The sequence below is a fragment of the Artemia sp. Qi Xiang Cuo genome, chromosome 13, assembly GCF_049724085.1.
Source record: "Artemia sp. Qi Xiang Cuo chromosome 13, ASM4972408v1, whole genome shotgun sequence".
Classification (NCBI taxonomy): Eukaryota; Metazoa; Arthropoda; class Branchiopoda; order Anostraca; family Artemiidae; genus Artemia; species Artemia sp. Qi Xiang Cuo.
Window position 1 is genome coordinate 61938958 of NC_142806.1, and position 19630 is coordinate 61958587.

General features: G+C 37.4%; 1 long non-coding RNA gene and 1 other non-coding gene across 3 annotated transcripts in view; both read right to left on the reverse strand.

Moving 5' to 3' along the window:
- Positions 1-6116: 6116 nt before the first annotated feature.
- Positions 6117-19630, reverse strand: part of LOC148945517 (uncharacterized) — a 33624-nt gene continuing 20110 nt past the window's right edge. For both annotated transcript variants that reach the window (XR_016142695.1, XR_016142696.1), the window contains 6 exons: positions 19087-19211; positions 17215-17267; positions 11874-12057; positions 8782-8842; positions 7037-7244; positions 6117-6386 (listed from right to left, as the gene is read on the reverse strand). This is a non-coding gene — a long non-coding RNA (uncharacterized LOC148945517). The remainder of the gene's footprint in view (positions 6387-7036; positions 7245-8781; positions 8843-11873; positions 12058-17214; positions 17268-19086; positions 19212-19630) is intronic.
- Positions 8908-8974, reverse strand: LOC148945518 (small nucleolar RNA SNORD49). The gene has a single exon (XR_016142792.1). It is a non-coding gene; the product is annotated as a small nucleolar RNA SNORD49 (small nucleolar RNA).

Genomic DNA, 19630 nt, shown 5'->3' on the forward strand with positions numbered 1-19630 from the left:
TCAATTCTGTAATGGGAAACGCAAAAATGCTAGTCTTAGGAGACTTTTTACAGCTTAGACCAGTCTCTGCTAATCCACCGTTTAAGCAGCTAACCCGAATGGAAATAAAGAACCGTATTGGCTCAATGGGAACATTTGATCTGTGGGGCCACTTTGATTACGATGAGCTAACAATTAACATGCGTCAAAAAACGGACACACACTATGCCGATCTTCTGGCCAACAGTCGCATAGGAATTTGCACAGATGACAATTATTTACAGTTACAGCAGCGCAAAATCGCATCGAATCGAAGAGCAACAAACGAGGAGATTGCCGACAAGTACATAGAACTATCAGCATTGGGAAAAACTCCAGTCATTTTAATGCCCCGCAACGTAGACTGTAGATTAGTGAATGAAACTCTTCTTACCCAAACTTCCGACAATATTGCTACCTTTACTGCCATCGATCGACTATCTACCGTCCTCCGTGACAAGCGCATTTAATCAGCGGCAGCTGAAACCGTAAAGAACTTTGAAAACGACAGCAAACGTACGGCTGGCTCTATTGCTCACCTCAGACTGGCTATTGGCGCCTGCGTCATACTACAAAGAAATGTAAACGTAAAACAAGGTCTTGTCAATGGCTCCATGGGGTATGTCAAAGGTTTCAAGATGTCAGCAGCCAATATTGCTGTCTGCGTTCAAGCGCAATTTGATGGTCAAGACAGAATCGTAGAGATTGATCACAAAATAGTTAGATTTAAAGCACTGGAAGAAGTGTACTACACTAGTCAACAATCTCCTCTCACTCTGGCCTACGCCATCACCATCCACAAATCCCAAGGGCTTAGTCTCCAGACTGCACTAGTTGACGCAGGCAATCGCTGTTTTGGGCCAGGCATGATCTATGTAGCTCTCTTGCGAGTCACAATGAGCAAAGGTCTTCACCTGATCAATCTTGACAAAACCAAAATTTGTGCAGACACAGAAGCTCTAGTCGAGTACAATAGACTTCGACAAAAATACCGTCCCCATCTTCCTCAATTCACAATCGTTAAGTCCTTCAAAGTTACCAAAGTTCCCGAGGCGAAAAAGCAACCATTAAAACGGGATACAACCACAACTATTGGCACAGATAAACCGCCTAAAAAGTCCAAATCATCTGCACTCAAAGATAATCGAAGGTCTCGCTCAGCTTCTGGTGTGAAAGCGGAACCCACAAACGCTGACAGTAAGAAAAAAGCCAACACCAAGAGACTAAACACTGAAAAAGTCAAAAGCTTGATACCCCCCAAAAAAACGCGCAGTGAAACAGCTGTCAATCAAGAATATCGCAGTGGCATAGGCCCAGGTCGACAAGGCCTCATAAACGCAGACGGCTCAGTGTGTTATACAAATGCAGCAATGCAGTGACTTTTTGCCATGCAACGCAATCTTTTTGACGTACTCTCTTTAATGCATGGACCCCTTGCAGAAGAACTGAAACGCTTGGCAACCAGTTCACTGAAAACGTACGAAACAATGGCCGTACAACTACCAAAGCAGAGATCAACAATCATTGTGCGACTTTTGGTTTCACCTATTCCAACAGCTCGACGCAGAAAATCGATCCAATGACGTGAGTGCCTTGCGATCTCTCTACCAATACATAATCCATCGATTCAGTGTATGTAGCACATGTCACTGGTCAAGAACCTCAGTACATCTTGAAGGCACTCCCGACTGCCCCTTCCCAATCCCAGGTGTACTCAATCCAAACGAGCTCGCAATCAACGAAGTTATCGACAACAGCGATATATCTTTCCATTCGGTTCTAATCCCGGAACAGCCTGGTGAAACATGTCCCAACGATCACGTCACCAAACTGAGAACATTTTTCACTCAAACTCCTAAATTTTTAGATCTAAATTTGAACAGGCAAAAACTCAGACACAAGATCACGTGCCGCGCTGTTGACTTTGATCTGGAAAAACTTATTCTGCATCGAACAGAAGACGTGGGCCTCACGCATGGCAACATCTACAACCTCGATACAATGTCGTCAATACATTATCGTACAATTACCGTTGCTATTCATGGCGGCTCCTGCTTTGGAAACCAAGCCCACTGCTTTGTTTACCGCATATCCGTGTAAGGCGCTTGGTTTAATTGAAACGACTCTGAAGTTCGAGTCATCAAAAATGCTTCAGAAATAGACTTTTCAGGTATGACATTCATGGTGCTCCAAAAATTATAGTTCAGTAATTAACAACACTTTTAGTCTCGTTTCAGGCTCTAATGGTCTCCAAAAGCAACAAACTTGTAAAACAATCTGTTTTTCTGAAAACAATTGCCCACATTTGTTTTTCTAAGGACAACAAAAACAATCGTCCATGATCTGCCGCGGTTAGGGAGCGAAGGTCTTCACCTGATCGATCTTGACAAAACCAAAATTTGTGCAGACACAGAAGCTTTAGTCGAGTACAATAGACTTCGACAAAAATACCGTCCCTATCTTCCTCAATTCACAATCGTTAAGCCCTTCAAAGTTTCCAAAGTTCCCGAGGCGAAAAAGCATCTATTAAAAGGGGATACGACCACAACTATTGGCACAGATAAACCGCCTAAAAAGTCCAAATCATCTGCACTCAAACATAATCGAAGGTCTGGCTCAGCTTCTGGTGTGAAAGCGGAACCCACAAACGCTGACAGTAAGAAAAAAACCAACACCAAGAGACTAAATAGTGAAAAAGTCAAAAGCTTGATACCCCCCCAAAAAACGGGTATTGAAACAGCTGTCAATCAAGAATATCGCAGTGGCATAGGCCCAGGTCGACAAGGCCTCAGAAACACAGACGGCTCAGCGTTTTATGCAAATGCAGCAATGCAGTGCCTTTTTGCCATGCAACGCAATCTTTTTGACGTACTCTCTTTAATGCATGGTCCCCTTGCAGAAGAACTTAAACGCTTGGCAGCCAGTTCACTGAAAACGTACGAAACAATGGACGCTGTTCGTAAACTCCTACCGCCGCAGTACAACTACCAAAGCAGAGATCAGCAATCATTGTGCGAATTTTGGTTTCACCTATTCCAACAGCTCGACGCAGAAAATCGAGCCAATGACGTGAGTGCCTTGCGATCTCTCTACCAATACAAAATCCATCGATTCAGTGTATGTAGCACATGTCACTGGTCTAGAACCTCAGTACATCTCGAAGGCACTCCCAACTGTCCCTTCCCAATCCCAGGTGTACTCAATCCAAACGAGCCCGCAATCAACGAAGTTATCGACAACAGCGATATATCTTTCAATTCGGTGCTAATCCCGAAACAGCCTGGTGAAACATGTCCCAACGATCACGTCACCAAACTGAGAACATTTTTCACTGAAACTCCCGAATTTTTAGCTCTAAATTTGGACAGGCGAACACTCAGACACAAGATCACGCGCCGCGTTGTTGACTTTGATCTGGAAAAACTTATTCTGTATTGAACAGAAGACGTGGGCCTCACGCATGGTAACATCTACAACCTCAGTACAATGTCGTCATTACATTATCGTGCAATTGCCATTGCTATTCATTCCGGCTCCAGCTTTGGAAACCAAGGCCACTACTATGTTTACCGCATAACACTGGATGGCGAATGGTGTAAATGAAACGACTCTGAAGTTCGAGTCATCAAAAATGCTTCAGAAATAGACTTTTCAGGTATGACATTCATGGTGCTCCAAAAATTATAGTTCAGTAATTAACGACACTTTTAGTCTCGTTTCAGGCTCTAATGGTCTTCAAAAGCAACAAACTTGTAAAACAATCTGTTTTTCTGAAAACAATTGCCCACATTTGTTTTTCTAAGGACAACAAAAACAATCGTCCATGATCTGCCGCGGTTAGGGAGCGAAGGTCTTCACCTGATCGATCTTGACAAAACCAAAATTTGTGCAGACACAGAAGCTCTAGTCGAGTACAATAGGCTTCGACAAAAATACCATTACCATCTTTCTCAAGTCACAATCGTTAAACCCTTCAAAGTTTCCAAAGTTCCCGAGGCAAAAAAGTAACAATTAAAAGGGGATACAACCACAACTATTGGCACAGATAAACCGCCTAAAAATTCCAAATCATCCGAATTCAAACATAATCGAAGGTCTCGCTCAGCTTCTGGTGTGAAAGCGGAACCCACAAACGCTGACAGTAAGAAAAAAGCCAACACCAAGAGACTAAACACTGAAAAAGTCAAAAGCTTGATACCCCCCCAAAAAACGGGTATTGAAACAGCTGTCAATCAAGAATATCGCAGTGGCATAGGCCCAGGTCGACAAGGCCTCAGAAACACAGACGGCTCAGCGTTTTATGCAAATGCAGCAATGCAGTGCCTTTTTCCCATGCAACGCAATCTTTTTGACGTACTCTCTTTAATCCATGATCCCCTTGCAGAAGAACTGAAGCGCTTGGCAACCAGTTCACTGAAAACATACGAAAACAATGGACGCTATTTGTAGACTCCTACCGCCGCAGTACAAGTACCAAAGCAGAGATCAGCAATCATTGTGCGAATTTTGGTTTCACCTATTCCAACAGCTTGACGCAGAAAATCGAGCCAATGACGTGAGTGCCTTACGATCTCTCTACCAATACAAAATCCATCGATTCAATGTATGTAGCACATGTCACTGGTCTAGAACCTAAGTACATCTCGAAGGCACTCCCGACTGTCCCTTCCCAATCCCAGGTGTACTCAATCAAACGAGCCCGCAATCAACGAAGTTATCGACAACAGCGATATATCTTTCAATTCGGTTCTAATCCCGGAATAGCCTGGTAAAACATGTCCCAACGATCACGTCACCAAACTGAGAAAATATTTCACTGAAACTCCCGAATTTTCAGCTCTAAATTTGGACAGGCGAATACTCAGACACAAGATCATGCGCCGCGGTGTTGACTTTGATCCGGAAAAAATTATTCTGCATCGAACAGAAGACGTGGAACTCACGCATGGCAACATCTACAACCTCGGTACAATGTCGTCAATACATTATCGTGCAATCGCCGTTACTATTAATACGGGCTCCTGCTTTGTAAATCACGCCCACTACTTTGTGTCCCGCATAACACTGGATGGCGCTTGGTGTAAATCCAACGACTCTGAAGTTCGAGTCATCAAAAATGCTTCAGAAATAGACTTTTCAGGTATGACATTCATGGTACTCCAAAAATTATAGTTCAGTAATTAACAACACTTTTAGTCTCGTTTCAGGCTCTAATGGTCTCCAAAAGCAACAAACTTGTAAAACAATCTGTTTTTCTGAAAACAATTGCCCATATTTGTTTTTCTAAAGACAACAAAAACAATTGTCAATGATCTGCCGCAGTTAGGCAGGGAGACTACCATTTCTTCCCTGTATTCTGTTGTCTGTCGTCAGTCATATCTTCCATATTGAAAAAACAGTCTCAACCCAGAAAGAGCAGTAAGCCAAAAAACGGTCCAAACACACAACAGAGTACAAAAAGTGGCGCCTCCACCTGGCGGAGAAGTGGCAACGGGTTGCAATTGCGCTAAATATAATCGTAAATGCAAGCCGGCTAACATCACTGTTTCCACATTCCTTTCCTAGTTTTACAGATTGGTAAGACACACCCAGATAAGGGACATCTTGCGGGTTGCACTTGAAACTGATTGTGCACCATATTTTGGAAGTCTTCTCTTCATGCATAAATTATTTGAAAAAAACTACGTTTTCTAAAGAGTTAAAGAGGCTGAGATACAAGGTCAACGCTTAAAACGTACAGGGATTAGGAGGCACCCTGTACGACGTGATTTGAGTATTCAGGAATTAAAAGCCTCCTCAACGCCTCGCTCTTTACGCTAAAGTTTGACTTTCTCACAACTCTTTTTTTAAACAATAAAAACTTTAGCGTAAAGAGCGAGGCGTTGAGGAGGGCACAGCCCCTTTCATATACGGAATAATTTCTGTTCGTTTTAAGTTTTAATGTTGCTCCTTACTTTCAGTTTAAAAAACTTTTTTTTTATTTAAAGGCTGCGAAAGCGGGGGGTTTGGGGGGCGGCAGCCCCCCAACTGTGCCTCCTAATCCCTGTACGTTTTAAGGTTCGACCTTGTAACTCAGCCTCTTTAACTCTTTAGAAAACGTAGTTTTTTTCAAATACTATAGATAAAAATCAACAACTCATATAGACCAACTATAAAAACAAACAATGAGTTTCCCTGTCTACTTCTAAAATTTAAAGGGTTCACGACACCACTTCCTGTAGGCTAAATTTCGTTGGCCGGATCCATTGTTCAGCAAGTAATCTGCCACGGCTGCAGAAAACAACCAACAGTAGGCTAAAAATCACCAGTGGATTCATTATTCAGATGAGCCACTGTCGATGAGGTGTTTTTGGACGCATGGGCGCCATCTAAAAGAGAAAAAACGTTTAATCTAACGGGATCTATGCACCAGTATTTGATGACCGCATAATACAAATCAGAGATGAATATGAAATCAATGGCACTGAAAGCATAAAGAACAATAGGCATTTGTTCAGCTTCCAGAACTCAGGCGCAAATTACATCATCATTTATCTTTAAAATGTCTAACAACCAACAAATAAAGTTAAACAAATAATGTTTTAGGCATTTGAGATTCATTGAGTGGAGATGATGAAAAGTACCGATTTTGTTTTTGGACTCTGAAAAATGAAAATTACCTTTGCTAGATTCTGACGCAAATTACTTATCTTTTATCTTTAAAATGTCAAACAACTGACCCTTATAGTTCCATGAATAATGTTTTAGGCATTTGAGATTCATTGAATGAAGGTGATTGAAATTAACAGGTTTCGTTTTTGGACTCTGAAAATTAAAAATTATTTTTGGTAGTAAGGTTATGTTTGCACTAGAATACCATGTATGACCACCTCAAATTCGTAATAACTTTTTGCAAAATCCTAAAACCAACCATCTAATTCTAATCTTCCAACAATAAAATATAAATATAATACATAACATAAAATAAAAATATTTAGTGCATAAAAAATAAAAATATACTATAAATATAAAAACTTACTTTGAGATTCAAAAACGCTTATTTTCTGCTTGTAAAAATTCGCGGCAACGAAACAGAATGCTCAGCTAAATATCGTAGGCGATGTCATTATTCAAATCATGTCTCACAGCTGCAGAGGGCACTTATTTGAAAATTAAACATTGCAAGCAGGCATATTGTTCCAGTGTTTCAATCCATACGAGATAACATTTGAATACGTAGGCAACATCTGAAAGACAAAAAAAAAATTACCTAAGAAGGTTAATGCAACAGTATTTTTTCTAGACTCGTAATAATCATCAGAGTATGAATGTGAAATCAATGGCACTGAAAATATAAAGAACAATAGGCATTTGTTCAACTTCCAGAACTCAGGCGCAAATTACTTCATCATTTATCATCCTTCAATTAAATAACAAACAAGTGAACTGTAAAGTTTAAGTTTATTTAAATTGAAATTAACGAATCCAGAATAATCTCAATACTAGCATATTCTAATAAACAATTGGCAAGAATTCGAAGTGCAACCAAACCATAAATTAGGCAAGGAGAAGATCAAAACACTTTGTCCCTGATTAGTTTAAAACTTACAGTCGTATGTCCGTGGGGCCTAATATACATAAATTTATGCCGACTATGACGTAACATTACGACAGAGGGCTAATTACAGTTTACCCTTTAGTCAATTAACTTACTAGGCTGTGGTAATAGAATGAAAACCTCATAAACAACATTTTTATTCGACAATGTAGTAGTTTTAGACTCGCAAACTCGGCACTATTTTTCCTTTTTTATGTATAAGGCTTAACATACAAACAATAATGATTCAATTGTAATTAATTGTACCAACTGTAGCACTAAATTATGTGTACAGCTAATTAGAATTTACAAACGTAGTTATGCGACTCAAAGGTTTGATATTAGTGGTAATGGAAATGAAGCTTCGCATAACTTGAGGCGTTTTTCTGAGGCGAAGAGGTTATGTCCTAAACAAAAACACCGATGCATTCAGTGTCTTGAGACCCAAGGTCCACCCCCTTTGGACATTTTCTTTTTTAATTTATTTGGGTTTGAAGATATATTCTTGCGTTAAATTAACAGCATCAGCATCTCAGATCCTAAGGTATCGGATATTGGATCAAAATAAAAGCACCAAGACAAAAGAAAACGATCGCTTCGAACTTACTCTAATCATGGAGCTAAAGGTTAAAAGCCAAATTCTATGTATAACAATTCTACTCAAATCTTTCAAGACCCAATTCTAAGCGTAGGTATCCGCTACATATGCTAGAGTTTATTTATAACCTTCTCGGAAGTTTTGGGAGATTCTAGCCCGTTTTTTTAACCTTACTGTGAATCAATATTGTAGCTTCGATGCATGTGACAAACCTATTTATATAATTGAGAAGAAACTGGTTTTTACGGCGAACTTCAACTGAGGATTCTTGCAACATGCTATTTAACACCAACTTATTTCTTACTTATTTTGCTGAAACATAGATCTGATAATCGGTGTATTACGATTTTCTCGTTAATTTTTTTTTAATAAAAGTATTGACTTTATAAACTAAAGGCATACCTTATATAGCATAATTTATAAGGTAAACCTTATTAAGTAAATTTATCCTCTTTATATTTTTCTTTAAACCCTCATTATATTATTTATAAGAATTTATCTATATAAAGTACTATTTATAAAAAAAACAGTTATAAAATCTTTTAAAGTAACTTAACACACGGTTTGTAAACCATAACAACTTACTTACCAATTTACTTTTTTGTGTTTCTTTCCACTGGGTTTCTATCTTTGATGATTACGCCTTTAACCTGCAATAAACATTTAAGAATAAATTTAACTCTCAATTACATCATTTTCATGACGAATTCATAAGATTCAGCACCAGAAATAGCTTCAGTTATCGATCAGTCGGCACTTCCTATATAGTGATCATCATTAAAAGGCGAACAACCATACGAGAGGGATATAGAGTGGCGGGAGAGAGGGAGGGAGGAAGAGAGGAGGGTAGACGGAGCGAGATAGGAAGACATAAGACATTTAATTATTTTAGAGAACTGAAGCTTAATTTGTCAAAATGTTTTGCAGCTGCTAAAGGGTGTTCTGAGGAAGCCTAATTTTCTTGTATGAAACTGTGTGTTTGAGTGTAAAAGTTACTATAAACCATAACATTGACTGAAAAACTGTAAGCTCGACTTGACTATAAACATGATTGGCTGTGAACTGTAATACAAACTATAGCAAATCAAGCTGACAAAAAGTGGCACCTTTTCTGAAAATCTGTATTTACATGTTAGAGCCGAAAAGGAGCTAATATTGGTGTTTTTCTGACGCCAGCTTTAATTTTCCAATTTTTGATGCATCTCCATTCGATTTTTTGAGGAGGTGGTGTTAAAATCCTTAGAAAACGGTTAAAAAGGAAAACAAACTTTTTTCATATATAGTATTGTGTAATATTAAAACAGCATTGTGTAATATTAAATAATAAACAATTTTATAGTTATTGATGATGATAAATAGATAGAGAAGAGATTAGGATATAATCGTGAATTGATTATACGTGCCATTTCATGAAAACAAATTATCTTGCGTATTTTTCGTACATTTGTTAGACGCTGGTACAATATGCTTGTCCCGTTTGGCATTACGGCCTGACTTCGGACCAGAAGGACCGCCTGAAAAGGATCCAGTACCGAGCTCTTCTGGTAGTGTCAAATCTCCCAAAGTCCCTTATCGCTCCCTTTTAAAACAATTTTCATTTAAAACTCTTTCGACACGCCGTGATGAATTATGTTTTAAGTTTGGTGTCGGTATTTTCGGAAATTCGTGGCTTCGTGAAATCCCCCCCCCTTGAGCATCTCCCTTTGCGCCAAAGGCTCCCGCGACATGTAGCCCAACCGGTACCAAAAATTCAGCCGATACCAGCACTGCATATGCGGTACGCAAGTAGTTTTGTTCACTCGTTCTTCAAGTTTTTAATTCTGAACCCACTCGTCAATAATTGTGTATATTTATTTTCTTCAGTTCATTATTCTTTTATTCGTTTGACTCTGTTTAACACTGTTTAGGTTGGATTTGTGATATTTAAAATCAATGTATAATTTTCCATGACGATGGCTATGGCTATGATTTTCATATGTTTAGTACCTTATTATGACAAGAACTGCCGCTTATCGGCATGACCGTTTTATGGCGTTTGAGAATAAAATCGTTATTTATTTAGGGGTTTTGGCCAAGGCACTTCTAATAGTGAGCTTCTTGTTTTGATCTGACTCTATTTTTAGGAGTCATAGGTTATTATATATCTCAGTATTGGACGTGATCTTCTCTTACTAGGTTGCTAGCTACCGCTGCAAACCGGATTAATTTAAATACTGAATTCTAAAACCTTCCAGCTGCTGATCAACTATACTTAATCGTTTATCTTAAAATATCAAACCAACGAAGCATTAAGTTCATAAGTACTTTCGGAAATTCACAACTCGCTGAATGATGAATCCGACGGAAACAACCAAGTTTTTAATTTTGAATTCTGTGAACTGAGGATTGGCTTTCAAGACTACACTTAGTGGTCTAATTTTGGCGATTCCAACGGAAACAACCAAGATTTTAATTTTGAATTCTGTGAACTGAGGATTGGCTTTCAAAACTACACTCAGCGGTCTAATTTTGGCGAATTCGACGGAAACAACCATTTTTTCATGGACTCTGTGAACTGAGGACTGGCTTTCAAAACTTCACTCAACGGTCTAATTTCGGCGAATTAGACGAAAACAACCATTTTTTTTATGGACTCTTGTGAACTAAGGATTGGCTTTCAAAACTACAGTCAACAGTCTTTTTATTTATGGTCATTTCTTTAACTGGGGACTGGCTTTCAAAACTACACTCAACGATTTAATTTGGGCAAATCCGACGGAAACAACCATTTTCTTATGGACTCTGTGAACTAAAGATTGGTTTGTAATGAGAATTTTCTTTTGAACATAAAATATTTTTTCAGAAGCCAGTTTGAGCAAGTTCATAATAAGAGGTATTTAACACGTTCTCCATGACAAGGCAGTATCCATGTAGTGCGAAGGGGGGTGGTTAGGGGTTTGACCCCCCCCCTACTCCTCCCTACCGAACTGTTTCCCTGGCCCTTAAAACAGAACAGCAATTCATTTAAACAAATTTCTGATGTCAATTTAAATAATAGAACTCTGATGATTTTTTATTTTATTAAAAAATGGTTGTTTCCGTCGGATTCGCCAAAATTAGACCGTTGAGTGAAGTTTTGAAAGCCAATCCTCAGTTCACAGAGTCCATAAAAAAATGTGTCAAAAAATGCTGTCATTTTTACTTATGGACTCTGTGAACTCATTTGCAGCAGATCCAGTTAGATGCCAATAAGATATACTCTTAAACCAAACTCTACACTAGAAGTTACATAAGGAGTAACGAAAAAAAAGTTGGCTGGTTCACAATGACTGAGAGTTATATCACATAATTCAAAATTAAAATAGTTGGATGGCATTTAGAAATTTTCATAAAAAGTTCAACCCGAAATCATTATAAAGCTAAATCACTCAGATATAAGATAACATCAGTATAATATAAAAGAATTATATAAATGAAATAAAAGAATATTAAAAATAATATCACTAAAGCACCAAATTTCATAAATTTTGGACGAGTTATAAATCGAATACACGTTAAGCGTTCACTGGACTTCCAAATATAAGCAGCGGGCAGGCTTAGCTCCTATCCAGGACGTTGAATTTTAGCGGAACAACTCATTGTTGAGTATTTAGTTATAATATTCAACAAAACAAATCAAAAACATGAAAAAAAACCACTTACTTTGAGACACAAAACGCCTTTTCTCCTCTGATTTTGACATTTCGCAGCAACTTCACGGCAGCACATTTCCAAATGCGCAACACAAAGAGTATATAACCGCTGGCGCTGGCGCAACATCGCTGGCGCACCCATTGCTCAAATAATCCCACACAAACGGGATAAAATTTGGGTATACAGAGAACGACTAAAGAGAAAAAATTGTCGACTTAACGAGGTTTATACAGCAGTATTTTCTACCCTCGTAACATAAATCAGAGATGAATATGAAATCAATGGCACTGAAAGCATAAAGAACAATAGGCATTAGTTCAACTTCCAGAACTCAGGCGCAAATTACTTCATCATTTATTATCTTTCAATTATATTTAAAGGCTATATGGCTGTCAACTTAAACTTTAAAATCAAAAACTTCCTGTTTAATATCTCGCTTACACTACATTTTTCTTTCACCTACCACTATTAACTACAAGAGATACTACTCGGACAAACAAACAGAATCTGAAGAGAAATTATAGCTGTCATAACAAAGTTTATACAGTGATACTTTTCAAGTCTCATGCCTCAAATCAGAGATCCATATGAAATTTAGGGCACCGAAAGCATAAATAACAAAAGGCGTTTGTTCAACTTCCAGAGCTCAGGCATACATTACTCAATCATTTATCATCTTTCAATTAAATGTCAAAAAAATGACCCATAAGTTCTACTTATGCCTAATATCCCAGATTGATGACAACTGTTGTTTTTGCTAATCATAAAAAATTTTATTGAATGTTGCTTACATTATATTTAGTTCTCTCCCCAACAAACATTTAAACACTGTTGATTCATATTTGTTTGTGGTGGAAACATACAAGTTAAAAAAGGCTAATTGAGGTGTTTGAATTAAGTGAGTGAAAGGAAAAGTAAAGTGCGCGCTGTATAACATTGGTATGTAAACATTTTTACCCTTTCAGCCCTGAATATTTTTCCTGCACAGGAAAATTCTGATTTTCTAGTATAGGGCTCATTTTGACCTTAGAAAACTTATGACTGTGTTAGAAAACCGTCGGGGCACATATTCTTAGAAATCTCGATCCCTGTCAAATGACAGTAATGGGACTAGAAGGCTAAACCAGCAAGACAACTTCGTTTGTACAAAAAAATATAAAAAAGGCACAAAACATATGCCAAAGTCGAGTTTCAAACTCAGTGAACATGGTACATCTTGAAGCAACTCCTGTCTTTGTTCAGACACAGCACAACGTCAAATTTCTCACAACGAATCTATAAAACCCTCTTTTTTCCTTTTGGGCACTTTTCATAGCAGCACTGGGCTTCCCGACCTTCTAAATGCACAGGGAAGTGATTTACTCCGTCATACCGGACGCTTTTGATCGTTTAAGTTGATTGCGCAGCAGGTTGGGACGGCGAAGGAGCCGGAGAATTCTCGGCATCTTGTTGCTGGTGAGGACGACCAGCTCTTCGTTTAGAGATATGCTCCTCATATTCACACTTCAGCAGTGCTTCTGAAATTTCGTTCCGGAACTCAAAAATTGACACTGGTCCACTTTTTCGTCTTTGTTTCAATTAGATACAAGGCAACGAGATTATCCAGCTTGTCTACTCCTCCAATGTTGCGGTTATAATGACCAATAACGTCAGGTCTTTTCACATCAACCTTCTTCTTCTCGTTACTTCATCTTTTCACTACTCCACCTGCACCTGCACCGCAATAATTGCAATGCCATGTTTACTGCGCTGTTGTCAAACCAACGCACAAGGACAAGTCCCTTTTCAATGTCGCTAACTTCATCCCAAGACCATCGTCCTTTCTTCCTAAGACTCCTTCTCATCTGCAAGCTTTGCTTTGGCTATCCTGTCCTTTCTGATAGTTCCTGCTGCCAAGAAGCCATCTGCTGTCAACTTTTTAAGCAGTGGTAACGTTGTAAAGTAGTTGTCGAAATACACTTTGTGGTAGACGTGCTTGTCAGTTTTCTCCATCAGACGAAGAACAATGGCTCCTCCCAAACTTCCAGCTGTTTCTCTGTACTCCTCCCCAATAGGGGTACTCTTTCCCTGATAAACTTCAGTCATAAATGATACCGGAAGAACCCCAGAGAAGTAAGTTTTTCAGCCCCCACGGTCTTGGCTTTGACTTTATGTATTGCTTCATCCTCGTCCGGCCTTTGAAGGGGGGTCATCTGCTCGTCTACACATAGGTTTTCCTCCCTTTCAAGGTCCAAACACCACGCTCTAAAAAGGAATAACACAGGCCTGACTTTCTTTAACGCATCATTTCGTTCCTGTCCTCTTCGGACGCAAAGTGGAGATGATTCCATAATTCATGGTATCGATCTGTTGGAAGTGTTCTAGCGATTATGGGAAGAAAGTAAATCTTGTTCCAGTAAAGTCATATCTGCGAAACATTCAGGGATCCCATAAGGATTGAGATCCCAACCATTTGGCGTATCTCTTGGGCCAGACTTTTGCCTCTGACTGCTATAGTTTTACCATGTTCCTTCCTATGGTACAAGTCCGTCTTTTCAGCCATAGTCTCAAAAAATTCCAGCGGAATGTATTTGTAGAAGTATTCGACAGGAGTAAGCCCCTCAGTCTGAGAGTCCCAGTCTTGTCATTTGACGTAGACTGAATTGTGAAAATTCTGACAGCCCACTAGATGGCGCTAGTCACTAAATAGAACTCTCATTGATTAGTTTCGGCTAAATAGTTTTAAAGGATATTACAAAAGTAGACAAGTAAATGATATGCAAACTTGAATTTCTAACTAGAAATTACCCACCTCTAACAGACTTTTTCCCACTTTTTTTCTAATTAAATTTTCTTCCACTGCAATGTTCCGAATAACACGTGTGATACGTCAATAGATTTGTAGATGTCTCCAGAATACAAACAAAATGGTTTCTAGTTACTAATTTTCACACTAGTTAGTATCACTAGTGATACTAGTATCACACTAGTGAGCAAAAATTAGCCACCCGTCATTTGACGGGTTCCGGGGCGAAAAAGTTAATGTAAATAACTTGCATAAATTTAAAGAAAATACAACATTTTTATACATATTAACATTATTGTTACAATATCAAACAACACTATTTTAATTCGTAGCCTTACATTAAGTAAGGCTAAAATGGGCAGAGGCTTTTATTATAAACGTTTTAAGAGGAAATACAAGAACAGCTCTAGATTTCACATTTTACTATAGGCCTATCCATCCATATTTTTTTTTTTTTTTTTTTTTTTTTTTTTTTTTTTTTTGGTACTCTGACTTCAAACACCCAGGTGATTATATGAAATATATATATATTTTTTATCTGCACGAATTTAACAAAATGTGCTGTATTTAAAACCCATGTTTTCATTCATAACCTCTTCTTTCTAACTTTGTTTTCTGCAAACTTAGAAATAGCCTCATCACAATCTATTTTTGCTACATTTTTTTAAATGGATAGCATGGCTAAGCTCGATAGTCGAGCTTGGCTCATAGTAGATCTGAAACAACTTTTAATAAGCTCGAATTTAGAAAATCTCCTCTCGCAAGAAGCAACAGAGATAATGTCATATAAAACCTTAAGGCTAAAGTTAGATTAGAAATAGAGTCTGGAAGCTCATATTCAACTATAAACTGCAGTAGTATCAAAGAACTCCACTTCAGAGCCACTTCTTCAGGAACGTTTCCCGCTTGTAAAAACCTCAGACGTGGCATTTCATTTAACATGCCCCCTGAAAATATTTCTTCGTAATTCTTCGATATTTCTTCATAATTCTCAACTATACAACTGATATTCCTTCCATTCCTTGGCAACACGTGTTGATTTCTTGTTCAAACGTGTCAATGCACTTTAACATCGATATTCTTAGTTCTTCTTCCAAATTTAGAGGCTTGTCTGCAGCTTTTTCTTTGGGCATCAGTTTCTTTCTTCTCATATTTCTTCGTTTGGCTAGGGGAATGTCCATCTCATTACAAATAGCTTTTGCAAATTCCATTGCCTTTTCCACAAGACCGTCTCTATTATCATACAAAAAGGACTTTAAACTCCTCATTTTGATGAGGCACTTTTCGAAACTTTTTTCAACAATTTGCAGGTATTTTTGGGTGTTGTTGACTTTTTCAAGGACACTATTCCATAAACATAAAAAGCAAAAAAATGAGAAATCCCACATCGAGGTCAACAAAGTTTGAGCTGCTCCTCTAGTGTCGAGAGTTTCTGAAGTCCCAAAGTTTCTCAATGGTATTGACAATCCTTCTTAAACCATTTAAACACTGGCTTAACAGCGTCATAGTGAACATTCCACCTGATTTCTGAAAGTCGTTGGACCGTAACTTAAACATTTGCCAAGAGGACATTACATAAAGAAAGAAAAACGAGCAAAAATGGGGTTTTTATAGGCCAAATGACGATACTGAAAAAACAAAGCGAATATTTCGAGAGGTTTATCTTTAATTTCTTGGTTTAAGAAATTATCTTAGAGGACATTACATCTGTGTGTTGAGCATGATAAAAAAAACGTACAATCTTTCCATGGTACCAAAAAACGTCACACAGGAAGGAACTATAGCAAAAGAGTGCACTCCGCAAAGATTTAGTGAATGGTTGGCACAAGTGCTAACAATGCTTTAGGATTAAGCTCACGAATCCTAGTGGAGCACAACTTGTGTTTTGACAGCTTTTCTCCGAGTAAAAATTATTTTTATATATAAAAATGGTATTTTCAGACAAAATCTGCAAATACATTTTAAAACTGCTAGCTACTTTGCAACCCCACTTCTTGCATGTTGGACCCTAACCAATCATAAGTCATTTAGGCAAATTTTTGTCACCCCTCCAGGGCTGGAACCCGGCGTCCCCCCGTACCCCCTTCCTAAGCTACTGGTTCTCACTAACTATTATCAATTAGTGAATTATAAAACACGAAAATAATGCAAACTTGGTATTGTACCAAAAAGGCACTAGTTTTATATTGTATTGTATAAGGCTTACCATTTCAACCACGAAGGGCCAAGGCTTATCATTTAAACCATAAGAGACAAGACTTACCATTTCAACCATGAAGAGCCAATTGGAATTAACTTACTTGGCTCGTCAAAGATGTTAGTACGACTGAATTACAAAATAGTACCCGACATATACCATACCACTAAATTTCATCGCTATAATTTCTTTGTTATTTATAAGTAGTTTTCCCAATCAAGTAAGCATTCTATGGTATACTTTATTTAAAAAAAAAACTTACTTCATTCTACAAAAAGTATTATCCATAAAAAGTACTTACTAACGCTCTTAAAGGAATTTCGAACATAGTAAAAAAAATTTATTAGAAACAAGAAAAACTAACAAACCTATTTTGAGTAACGATTCCACTGGGCTTCTTTCTTCCTTGACTTCCTTTAGCCTGCAATAAATAATCAAGGATTATTCTTCAACATTTTCTACATCTACAACAACTACAACAACTACCAAGGAAGTACCGATCAGTCGGCACTTCCTATAACAAGGTTCATCATATTTGTTCTAATAAGCAAACACATAGATATTTGGAGCCCAGATGGCAAAAACAACTATAATCGTATCTGACCGAGATTACAAAAGGCGTTTCTACTATCATAAAGGGCAGAGAAAACTTGCTTGCGACGATCTAAACATCTGTATTTATCAATACTTAGCTGTTCGAATGTATTCAAGATCGGCTAGTGAACAATCAGGGACACAAGCGATCATCATTAGAAGTTCCACAAGCATGTCACAGAGACTGGGATGGGGGACAAAGGTGGGGGGGGGGTGGGGGGAATAGTGAGATGGAGGTGAGAAAGATGTTTAATTATTTTAGAGAAGGGAAACTCATTTTGTCAACATTGCTAAAGGTGTCAGCAGCTGCTAAAGGGTGTTCCGATAAAGCGTAAATTTCTTAAATGAAACTGAGCGACTGGCTGCAAACATTTGGTAAACATTAAATAAACACTGGCGGCAAACTGAAACAGATCAAGGTGGCAAAAGGGAGATAATTTTTTAAAGTCTGTATTTGCGTGTTATAGCCAAAATATCAGCTACTGTTGACTCAGGGCATTCTTCAGAGACAGGCTTTATTTTTACAGTTTTGGCAATTTTTGGCGAACTCTTTCGGAAAATAGCAACAAGGAAAACAAACTTTCGCTGTTATTTACAGCACAATGTAATATTCAATTATAAACAATTTTGTAATACCAACTATGATAATTAGATATTGCTGGAATAGATAGAGAAGAGATTTGAAACAATCTTGAATGAATTATAAATGTAACTTTGTTACATAAAACTAGAAAAACAACATCTGTTTTCTCTTGTAACACAATAATTAATAAGTTCACAACCACTTCAACTATACCAACAGCACTTTATTGAATAACCGGCTAAAAATTTTAAATGCCAACCCGCCTAAAAACACCACACTATAGATGAAATAAGTTTATTTTATTTTAAAAGAATTTTTGTTTATTTAAAGTTTCTTTTTGAAAAAACACTCATTTCAATAATTATAAATCCTCGGGTTCCTGCGTGCCCCCCCCCCTCACCCCGAGAAAAAAAAACATCGGAAAACACACCTTTCTTTGCAGCAAAATGCCCCGTTTTCCTGTTACTAAATTTGTGAATTGCTGGTAAGAAAGAAAAAGAGAGGATCGACAAGTCGATTATAACATTTAATTCAAATATTGAGTAATAGAATTTAGCAGTTGCTGATTGAGGTCTATAAATAAGAATAATCGTTTAGACTAATCTTGAAATAACAAATAATAAAATATTTGTTATTATTATTAATAATATATGTTCATATATTTAAAAAAATTGTTACTATATATTTTTATCAATTTTATTATAAAAACTAAAAAAATAAAATAACGCTGACTTTGCGTACATCACAAATATAAAATTACGACATAAAATTAAAAAAAAATTAATATGGGTTGAATTATAAAATATAGTTTTTAGTATATTTAATCTGAAATATAACTATAAACATTCTTCAGTCGCTAACAATGACGAAGAATTAATCAAGATATTTCAAACTAAACTACAAGCGACGCTGTATCCATTTTCCATCAGGCTAGGCATTATATTAATTAATTAATAAAAAAAAAAATCAGAATTCTCCACTTTGTCTCAAATAGCATCGTCGATTATTCCTAAAAATTAGATTTTGCTGAAAAAAGTAAGTTTTTAATTATAATTCTTCTTACTCATGGCACCTTCCTTTTTCTGATTAAGACCACTTTCCGGGTGATTGAGACTTCCTCCAATTGATTCTAGCGTACAAACAGACTTATTCTAAATCTTCAATGATGATAATGGTACCTCATAATTCCTGAAACGAAGTTACTTTTGTTAGTAAAAAACAAAACAAAACAAAATTGTGCAGTTATTTGGAGTTATCAGAATCAATAAAAGCTTCATGTATCGATCAGTCGGCACTTCCTATAAGAAGGTTCATCATATTTTTAATAAATAATACAATTACTATTACCTCTAAGAACAACTGATTTCAGCACCCAACCATCGGAGGCCAACATAGCCGAGCACCCTCCTCCCCCTCCCCAAATGTGTCCAAAGCAACACTCTTTACTCCCTCCCACGAAGTGCTGCTTCCTTTTCGTCCTTTCTTCTTGCCTCTTACCATCCCATTTGAAGACTTTTTACTTGGATACGATCTTTTTATTTGGCTCCATAAGGATTGCGAAAAAGCACCATCTTTGGCAATCTATTATCCTTTAACCCTAGAAAACC